Raw genomic sequence first — 9,971 nt, forward strand, 5'->3', positions numbered from 1 at the left:
CCTCTCATAATTGGACTTTTTCTTCTGGAATCTCTGTCTCTCAACCCCATGCACACAAGGGTTGTTTGCTCTGGTATGGAAGCTACTTTTTGGCAACATCCTGGCACCTTCTACACTGTCTTTCATACACCTCACCCATCATGGAAAGACTGCTGAATATTTATTAGCCTAAAACATTCTTAAAAAAAAAAGAGTCTTTACCAGAGATCTAATTTTACACATGCATTTCAATATTCCGTGAGTGGAATACTGTCAGTAGCGGTTACTTCGAGAGACAAGAATCATCGTTTTGTGCTGTTGAGCCAACTGTAAGCTGTAGATCGAGGTGCTTGGAAATAAGGTGCCACATACAAACCTGTAAGTGGAAACACAATTTTCTCGTATGCTTTCTATAATAGGGTGTCAGACTTCTCTAATTCTTTTGTTTTGTTTTAGATGAAGGAAGGTGAACCGGTGAGTAAAAACTGTTTTGATAGCTTGAATGTGTGGAATAACCCTCACAGGAATTCTTCTAAAAGCAGATCTCATCAAAGCAATGTTTAGAAAATGTAAGTTTGTACCTTGTCATTATATTTCACATTTTCCAAAGAGAACCTCAGATGCTAACATTAAATCCTGGCTTCTTTATTTATTTATTTGTTTGTTTGTTTATTTATTTATTTTTGTTTCGTTTGTGCTTCCTTTTTTAAAGAAAGAAGTTTTAAAAATTGTATTTTACATAACGTGACACGTAATTGCACACCATGGAAAGAATTGTCTGCCTTCCTGAATGAAACCGTTTTAATCTCAAGAGTTTTATTATCTGTTAAAATCTATTTAAATATAGGCATTCAATTTTACATTACTTGACATTTATGGGGAAGCTATTTTACAACAGCAGGTGTCTGGATAGACACGATCACAACAAATATTCATGATTAAATGACATACTAGATTGAAAATATGGAGAAGAATGATTTAAACGTTTCAGGCATTTCCCATGTACAAATGTATCTTATAATAGTCTGGACTGGATTTCTGATAATATATTCAATGTGTTGGACAACTGCCATCATAAAATAACCTGGCTATGCTAATGCAGCATATCACACTGTTAATTGAAACTCTTTTGCTTGGAATACTTAGCTGATCTCTTTATTATGAGGATGGGCAAATACAGCTATCATTTCATAATGTGGGATTTTCGGTTAGTAGGTAAGGCAGTAGTTTTTTAAGCAGAAATAAACAGCAACTTGGCTAGTTGAGTAGATAGACAGCCCGTGGACCCAAATTTCCTCAACACCAGATTCAACTACAAGGGAGAAGAAGATATCTTTAATTTCAGTGAAATCTCCCGAAGAGTTTTAGATGTGCAAAGCCGTATTATGCATCTATCTATTTATTTCTTTAATAACATTTGTTCAAATTGTCAATTTCAATTAGGGTGAAAGGAGCTGGGAAAATTAGCTTTTACAAATGAGAATTTTTTTTCCAAGTGGCCTCATGTGTCTGATAGATGACAATTCAAATGGGGATTGTTATGAACAAGGAAAGAAACAAATCACTGCAGGACTTTAAATTACACTGAAGAATCTGTATGAAACTTCTATCCATCAAATGGCCACTGAAAAATGAGGTAATTACCTAAAATAATTTGCATGTTATGCGCTAATACAATATCACAAAGTAAAGTCCAGTTGTGAGAGAAATGCACAATTTCCTGATTAATGTCTCATGTACAATACCCTTCCATGCTCGGTCAGAGCCCAAATACCAATATGGCTAATCAATCCCAGAAGAAAAGATAACTCATAAGAAATGAGTTTGGCTTTAATAAATCATGATTTTGAACTCAGTGAAATTCAGTTATGACAACTAATCACCATATATTATGTTTTTTAAAGGCAATTCATGGAGATTTTTTAATTGGTATAATTATAGATTTTTTTTCAGTGATTCAAGATTAGTGAAGGGAAAAATCATTTTCTTCAGTTGGTAAAATGCCATTTATAAGTTATTGAAGACAGTCTCACACTAAAATACCAATCTGTACTCCCGTTCTGCTAGAAGTCATGATCTGAGTGAAAAGTAGGCAGGAAAATGAGAATGTCAGTGAGAAAATGGGGCCTAATTCCCAACACATAAAAAATAAGAAAGATGGGGTAATATTTCCCTTCTCTTTCCAAAGTGAAAATGCTCCTGGCAGAAGTAATTGTTCTCCAGAGTCATCAGAAGACAGACGTGGAGAGAAAGGGAAGAGAAACAGAGGAGGCAAAAGGCTACACGAGTAGAGACTCCTTACGAATCAAGTAACAAACAGTATTATCAAATATGATAAACTAATCCGTCTATGCATATGTGGAGAAACTGAAATTTCCAAAAGCCTTTCTTTGCCAGTGGGCAGGAAGAGTTTTATTTTAAGGAAGAATCAAGGAAGTTTTCCTTAAAGAAAAGTGCTGTGGGCTGTTTAAATGTCTGTCTGTCTGTCTGTCTCTCTCTCTCTCTCTCTCTCCACACACACACACACACACACACACACACACACACACACACACACACACACACATTTTACTGCATTGCACATGGCTGAGAGCAATATTGCATGCTTGCATCCATGCATCAGTTGTTGGATACTTCAGTAGTTCCCACTTTCCATTCCGTGGCTGTCGTGGGCAGGACACTCATGTGTCCGTCTCTTTGACAGCCTGCTTTCCTTTTCGTACACCTCTCAACAGCCTTTACAAGTTCCCCATGCCTGTTCTAACACACATGGCCCCCCAAAAGATTCAGGGACCGCATTCTATACACATGGGGGTTGGCAGCTGCTTCTTTCCATCCGGCATTAGTCCGGTGCTCTGGAGGTGGTTTGTATCTCTTCCTTTTCATCTTCTTTACCATAATTGCTAGTGGAGATGAGCATTTCCCCATCTGTTTCTATCTAGGGCCCGTTTCATATTGGAGTTATTTTTGCCTGGAAGATCATATGGAGTTGTGGGTATCACAACCGACACTTTACAAATCATCCCCTCCCTCCTCTGGTTTCCTCTGTGGACTTGTGTTCTCTTCTGTGCAGCGGCCTCTTATTTCATGAAATCCCGTTTGTTGTGTTTGCTCCGTTCTAGTGTTTCCGGCGTCCAAAAAGTCTTTGCCTATGAACAAACATTTTCAGAGTTTCCTACTTAAGAATTGTTTTGTAACGTAGGAGGTGAGAAAACGTGCATTTTTCAGTTACTGATAAACATTCTCTAATTATCTTTAAGCTCCATCTGGTCAAGGGTGTAAGTTCAATTTAACACTGGCATTTCTTTGTTTTGTTTTTCTTTGTTTTTAAATGAGCTCCCATTACTGAAAATAATTTGGGAAGGTCCCCAGTCTTTCTTCACTTTGTGTTTATTAGTACTTGTGCCTCTAATGTGGGTGCTTCAATGTCAGGAATTATATATCATATTATATATTATATAATAGATAGTTCTTTTTGGCAAGTCCTGACTTGAGCTCAGGGCCTGAGCACTGTCCTTGGACTTTTGCAAGGCCAGAGCTCTACCACTTGAGCCTCAGCACCACTTCCGTTTTTTTTCTATGTATGTGGTACCAAGGAATCGAACCCAGGTCTTCATGCATGCTAGGCAAGCTCTCTACCACTAGGCCAAACTCCTGGCAGTCCTTTTCATTTGGCTTCATTTTTTAGACTACATACTTTCCACATGATTACATACACATTTCTGTACTACTGTTCTTCATTGTTTTCCCTCATAGCAATTATCACCTCATGTTCTATTTTAATTTTTAATTTCAGTCTCTTCCTTTCCTCACTCATGTAACAGGATAGATATACAGGAACTGTACCTTTATTATTCATTACAGGTATATTTATTGTGTCTAGAAGGGCAAAATACACACAGCTGTCAATCAATACTAGTTCAAAGAATCAGTGTTGCAGTGAATAAGTGATCTGAGAGGCAAAATACTAATAAATATGATGAAAAAATAGAACGCGAAAGGGTCGAACAAGGAAAAAGTAACCAGTACATATCCAAAGAGAAAACACCTCTCACGGCAATTGCAACAAGTACACCAACAAAAGTGTTTCTTAGTGGTTGGTCTAAGAGAACATGTACAATATTGAGAAAACAATAGCCTGCCGTGTTTTTAGTAAAATGAGATACAGCTGAATGATCAATCGTTTCCCCAGTACGTCACTTGGTCACGTGTCCGGGCTTGGTTTGGAGACAGTATTGCAAAACTCACTTGGTGGCAGGAGCTACTCCGGAGATGTGTGTGGAATCTGAATTTTGCGTGATACAGTTCGGGAAAGCCTGGGAAGAGGCGAGGCTGGACTGGGCTGGCTGCGTCTCGATTGGTGCAATGCACAAAGGTTGTGATGGCTGCTGGCCAGTGTCCTGTCACCCTAGCTACTCAGGAGGCTGAGATCTGAGGGTGGTGGTTCAAAGCCAGTCCAGGCAGGAAAGTCCACGAGACTCTTCTCTCCAATCAACAATCAGAAAACCAGAAGTGGTGCTGTGGCTCAAAGTGAGCGAGTGCTAGCCTCGAACAGAAGAGCTCATGGACAGTGCCTAGGCCCCGAGTTCAAACTTTATGACGGATCAGAAAGCATGCAAGGAAGGTAGGAAGGAGGGAGGGAGGGAGAGAAGGAGGGAGGGAAGAAAAGTATGATGATGGAGCATGGAAAATACAGAGCTGAGAAAGACCCAGCTTGGCTAAAAGAGGCTCCACATGGTGATGAGGTATGGAATATAAAGGATGTTTGGAATACATAATACGATGTGACTAAGAGAACGAAGATGCCTAAGGTCTGGTAAAAACCCACGCGGCCGTATGAAATACACAGTGGTCATTTGCCTTGCTTACATCCAAGAGAAGAAATATATTCTATAATCATCCCACGTGCTGTTGCCTGCCTACCTTCCTTCACTGCCTCCTCTTCGGAGGCCATGAGAAATGAGGGAGAAGACAAGGCTAGCAGGATGATTGAAAGACCACTGGACAAGGAATGGGAAGTCAAATCCACTGTCAGTGTTTGGACACATGTGTGAGAAGCCCCAGCATGGGAGGGGAAGAATTGCTTCCTACAGGAGGTGGAGTGAGGCCGAGGAATCCTCCCTCCATCTACACTCACAGTCACCATGGAAGTCATGATACCTGCAGCACCTCTGACACCGAGAACTCAGTTCATTATCATCTCTGCTTGATCTATTTGTATAATATCCTCTACAATAGCGAGCATGCCAACCATGTGTACTCACATTTAAGTAAGTTCCTAAAAAGACAAGTAAAATTATGCTGGGTGTAAGAATTGCAAATTAGACTATTGCTATGTCACGAAGGTCACACATTTATGATTATGCTGGTCTCCCTTTGCCATAAAAGTTTAAATTTTAATAAGGATTAAATGACATTTCTCTATAATTGAGGAAAATGAGAGAAAGTCAAAGCTCCTCCTCAGGAATGTAAATCTGTGTCTGGTTGTTCTCACTTGACCACAGCATATGTGAGATTTATTATTAATATTTCTGGAAGTAGCTTTCTGCTTAAAGGAAAGCCAGCTTATAATAATTATTTAGTTATCTGCAGGTGATATATAATCCTATAGGTTATATATAAAATTTGATGTATAATTCATGTAAATTACATGCATTTATTATACATATTATATAAATAATATATAATGTATATGCAATTTATATATATAATATATAATCCTAAAGTTCTAAAATTAAGTACACACACACACACACACACACACACACATACACATATATCATCCTAGGGGCATAAACTTCTTGGAAGTATTTTCTGCTCAGAAATTTCTCCATTACTTCAGTAAAGCATGTGTGATTTCAACAATTCTGAGTAATGATTACTTTGATTTACATACTTGTAAATATTTTTCTGCACCTAAAAGTCCATCATTTCTGGTTTAATTTGAATATTTTGAAGGATGCGCATATATCAAGTAAAATGGCTCTCTAAAATGAACACTAAGCTTTGCTTGCAAGCCTCATGCCTAGTGCATGCTCACCAAAACCCTCCGAAGAGTCTGCAAGCAGGAAGAAATGATTACAAGAACAAAGACTGTGAAAGTGCCATAGGCATCATCCATTGAGAACATCCTGTGACTTTTTTAAGTTTCAGTAATATTATTAAAATTTCCATTTAGCATGCTCAGAACTTTTTTTTCAGTATTAAAGAAGAATATTCTAGAAGTAAAGATACAATAACTTATACCAAGGAAAGTTGTTTCAGGGTCTCTGATCTTGGTTGGTCCGTCACACCATAGCTCTGGGTGGCTGTTTTGACTTTGGGGCCGTCATTGAGAAGGTCAGAGTGATCAAGTTGCAAGTCAGGATATGAACAAGATTTTTCTTTGATTAAAATCCTATGACACTATTTCTGGTGATTCTACATGTCACAGTTTATTTATCACACACATTTCAATTTATAGTACCTAATGGTCTTTCTGCAAAAAAATGTGAATTTTAGGCAATTCAGGGTAATATTTGTCTTAAATACAGGTGCTTCGGTGAGTGAAACTAGCTTAGTTTCTTTGTAAAATGGGGCTGGAGACAGTGAGGGGGAACCAACATTCATTTTAAACTTCCTATTTGTGATTCTATGTTAATTTGATCTCTCACAGCTCATTTTGGTCCTTCACACAACCTCATGAGGCACTAATATTGTCGCTATTTGGCTTACAAGGAAAAAAAGAAGCTTCAATGTAAGAGAATCATTGTAAGCGGAGAGATCACAATTTGATCTACTGGATATTAAAAGAAGAGATCCTTAACACACCAAATTCAAATACTGCACAACGAAAGCACAATGGGGTATCAAGCACATCACCTTATGCAAATATTTGCTGAAGCCCTGAAAACTGCAAGAAGCAGAGAGGCCAGTTGGATATTACAGATGGCCACATGCAATTTCAGACAATAGAAAAGGTATCTTTAAAAATGTAATTTGATTAAAATGGGAATTTGCTGTATTGTGTTACAATATTTGGTTATGGGAAGAGACGATATGACTTATCTTCTATATTGTATAGAGATGAAATTTGGAGCACAAACATATAATTTTCTAGCTCATTATCATCTTCCATTTGTATTATAATAAGAGAAAGTTCTGAGTCATTCAGAAATAAACTCATTGCAAATACCATTACTGATACAAAGTCCTAGTTAAGGTGTATTATGAATTGGTTCAGCAAAGCCTCAAGGGTATTTAGTTCTTTGCTAAATTTTCCTTGTAGTATTAAAGTCACTTAAACATTTAAACACAATTGAATAGTGTGCATATATACACAACAGAGTTCTGTATGTCATACAGATTTCTAGTAGCTGTCTTTTGTTGTGTTTTAACTCAGTTTTATGCGTTCCATTGTGTTTTAACTGGTTCCCATTTAGCATCAAAATGAGCATTTTGCTCATCTGTTTCCTCGCTCTACAGTGCTTCAAGTGTTTAGCCATACTCTTTAGAAATGGTAATACTATCATTATACGGTAGTCAGGTTCTTTCTGGTGATTCCCACAATTTAAAAGTTTAGTCTATATTCATGCTTCCAAAAAGTGAGGTCAAGATTTGCTTTATTAAAATTAAAAAAAATAATCTGAGCCTGGCACTGGGGGTTCACGCCTGTAGTTGTAGTTACTGAGGTAGCTCAATGTGAGCATCATGATTTGAAGCCAACGGGGACAAGAAAGTCCCAGTTTTATTTCTTAAAAAGCTGGAAGTAGAGATGTGGCCCAAACCCAGGTCGTGGGTTCAAGTCCCAGAGCTGGTATGCATGTCACACATACACGCACAAGCACACACACACACACACACACACACACTCACACACACACACCTTCCTGGCCCTCTCTCATGAGTAGCAATCTAGAATATATAAACATAGAAAATTTAAAACAATATGGGCCACGTGAGGAGGAAAGAGGTGGAAAAAATAGTGTTTTCCACTCGGTTGGTCTAATTGACCATTGTTCATAGAAAAATAAGAATTATCAGGAGGAAACACAGTATCATCAAAGATGATTTCTTTCTCATTTTAGTTGCATTTTCTTCTCATCAAGATCACCAATTGTGAAGTGTGTTGATAGGACTTTCAATCACATTTCCCTGTCTCGATATTACTGAAGCTTTTTCTACATTCACTTCTCAAACTTGAATCACATCACTAATGAAAAGATTAGTTTGGTGGTTGATGAATACATTTTAATGGTAAAATATCTGAAAGTGATTTTCCTGATACTACAGAGGGTTACAAATTATCATAACCTCGCCGATATTACATCGGGGTTGAAATATCATTAAAGTTGTTCTGACTGATAATTCTGTCATAAATAAAATAATCTTTTAAAGTACAGTAATATGCTGGCTTCTAAGCTATATGCCCAATAGTCACAAAATAGCACCGGAAATTAAAATGCACGAAGACTTCTAATGTTGAATATGAATAAAAATATACAATAGAGAGGAAAGAACACTGAGCAATTTTTAGGTGAGCTTAAGAATTCTCAGGCCAAATTGCTTTCAATAACAAATTCTGTCAGAACACCATACATGCTTGGCGCAGTATGCACATGAGTCTTGTGTATATTGAAACAAGAAATTACAGGAAACCTCTATTTTTGCACAAAGGAAAGAATTATTTTCTGAACTTCAGATCAATCAATCTCCTCGACACCCAAACGAAAGGCAACACCCTCCCTTAGACAAATCTCTATGTGAACACTATGCAGTTCCAAGATAGGCTGCCAGCTAGATTTAGAGATCAGAGCTAACATTCCTTTCATTAGCAATGTTGCTTCCTTTCCCTTAAATATCTTCCCAGAGACTTATGCATACTGTAATGTTCAGGAATAGAGATGGGGAGAGAGAGAGAGAGAGAGAGAGAGAGAGAGAGAGAAAGAGAGAGAGAGAGAGAGAGAGAGAGAGAGAGAGAGAGAGAGAGAGAGAGAGAGAGAGAGAGAGAGAGAGAGAGAGAGAGAGTCAACTGGTAGAGTACTCGAATTAGCATGTACAAAGGTCTGGGTTGGAATCCTCAGTACCACATATGTAGAAAAAGCTAGAAGTGGTGCTGTGTCAAGTTCAAGGACAGTGCCCAAGCCTGAGTTCAAGCTCCAGGAATGGCAATAAATAAATAAATAAATAAATAAATAAATAAATACTGTAAAAATGATACCCAAAGACAGGGCCACAAGGTGAACTTAAGTGTTGTATTCCTTTTTGTCACTGTGGTTTGTTGTTTATTTTTACGTTTAGGCTCGTTAAGCCAAGATCACCATCTCAAAACACATGTGATTGTGGAAGAAGACATCATTTCATTGTAAAGAATGCAAAAAGCACACATACATTTAAGATAGAATTCTGCCTAAGAATGATAAATGACTTTGGATTACTCGGGGCTGAAATGGGATGAGTGGCATTTTTGCAGCGATGGCTCAGAAAATCTCTTCCATCATTAAGAAGTGGAAGCCAGATAAGGAACACGAAAGCAGTTATAACTTTTTGATGGTCACCTCTCAGAAATTTGTGTTGATGGTATGCAAACATGTGTGTGGTAAAAATTAAGACGTTTATTCTCCCCCCACCCCCCAGATGAAACCTTTCTATATAAACCAAGTATCTTTTCTCTAATTTTTAGGCGTAGCTATTAATTTAGCTGCTATTTGGGAGATAAATGAGCTGAAAAAAAAACTCAATCCTGAAAGTCTGTGGAAAGAATCTGAATAAAGTCTGATTCTTAAAGACAATTAGCAAGTCAGCTGCTGAGGTTTCAAGTTCTGCTTTACAGAGTAAAATTCATCTTGTAGGATTTTCAATGTATATTTTAAATTGTGAGATATGGGTGATTACTCCAAAAAAAATGGAATGATATGCTAGACAAGTCTTTTGGGGGTGTTTTTATGTAACACATTCTTTACCAGAAAAATGGAAAAAGCTTATACAAAAGGTCATTAAAAATGAGCCCCAAA

General features: G+C 37.6%; 1 long non-coding RNA gene across 1 annotated transcript; it reads left to right on the forward strand.

Moving 5' to 3' along the window:
• Nucleotides 1-271: 271 nt before the first annotated feature.
• LOC150044540 (uncharacterized) lies at nt 272-9,533 on the forward strand. The gene is made up of 3 exons (XR_016533118.1): nt 272-357; nt 6,635-6,938; nt 9,259-9,533. It is a non-coding gene; the product is annotated as an uncharacterized LOC150044540 (long non-coding RNA).
• The last annotated feature ends 438 nt before the right edge of the window (nt 9,534-9,971 follow it).

Source organism: Megascapheus bottae, chromosome 29 (assembly GCF_031878675.1).
Source record: "Megascapheus bottae isolate mThoBot1 chromosome 29, mThoBot2.hap1, whole genome shotgun sequence".
NCBI lineage: Eukaryota > Metazoa > Chordata > Mammalia > Rodentia > Geomyidae > Megascapheus > Megascapheus bottae.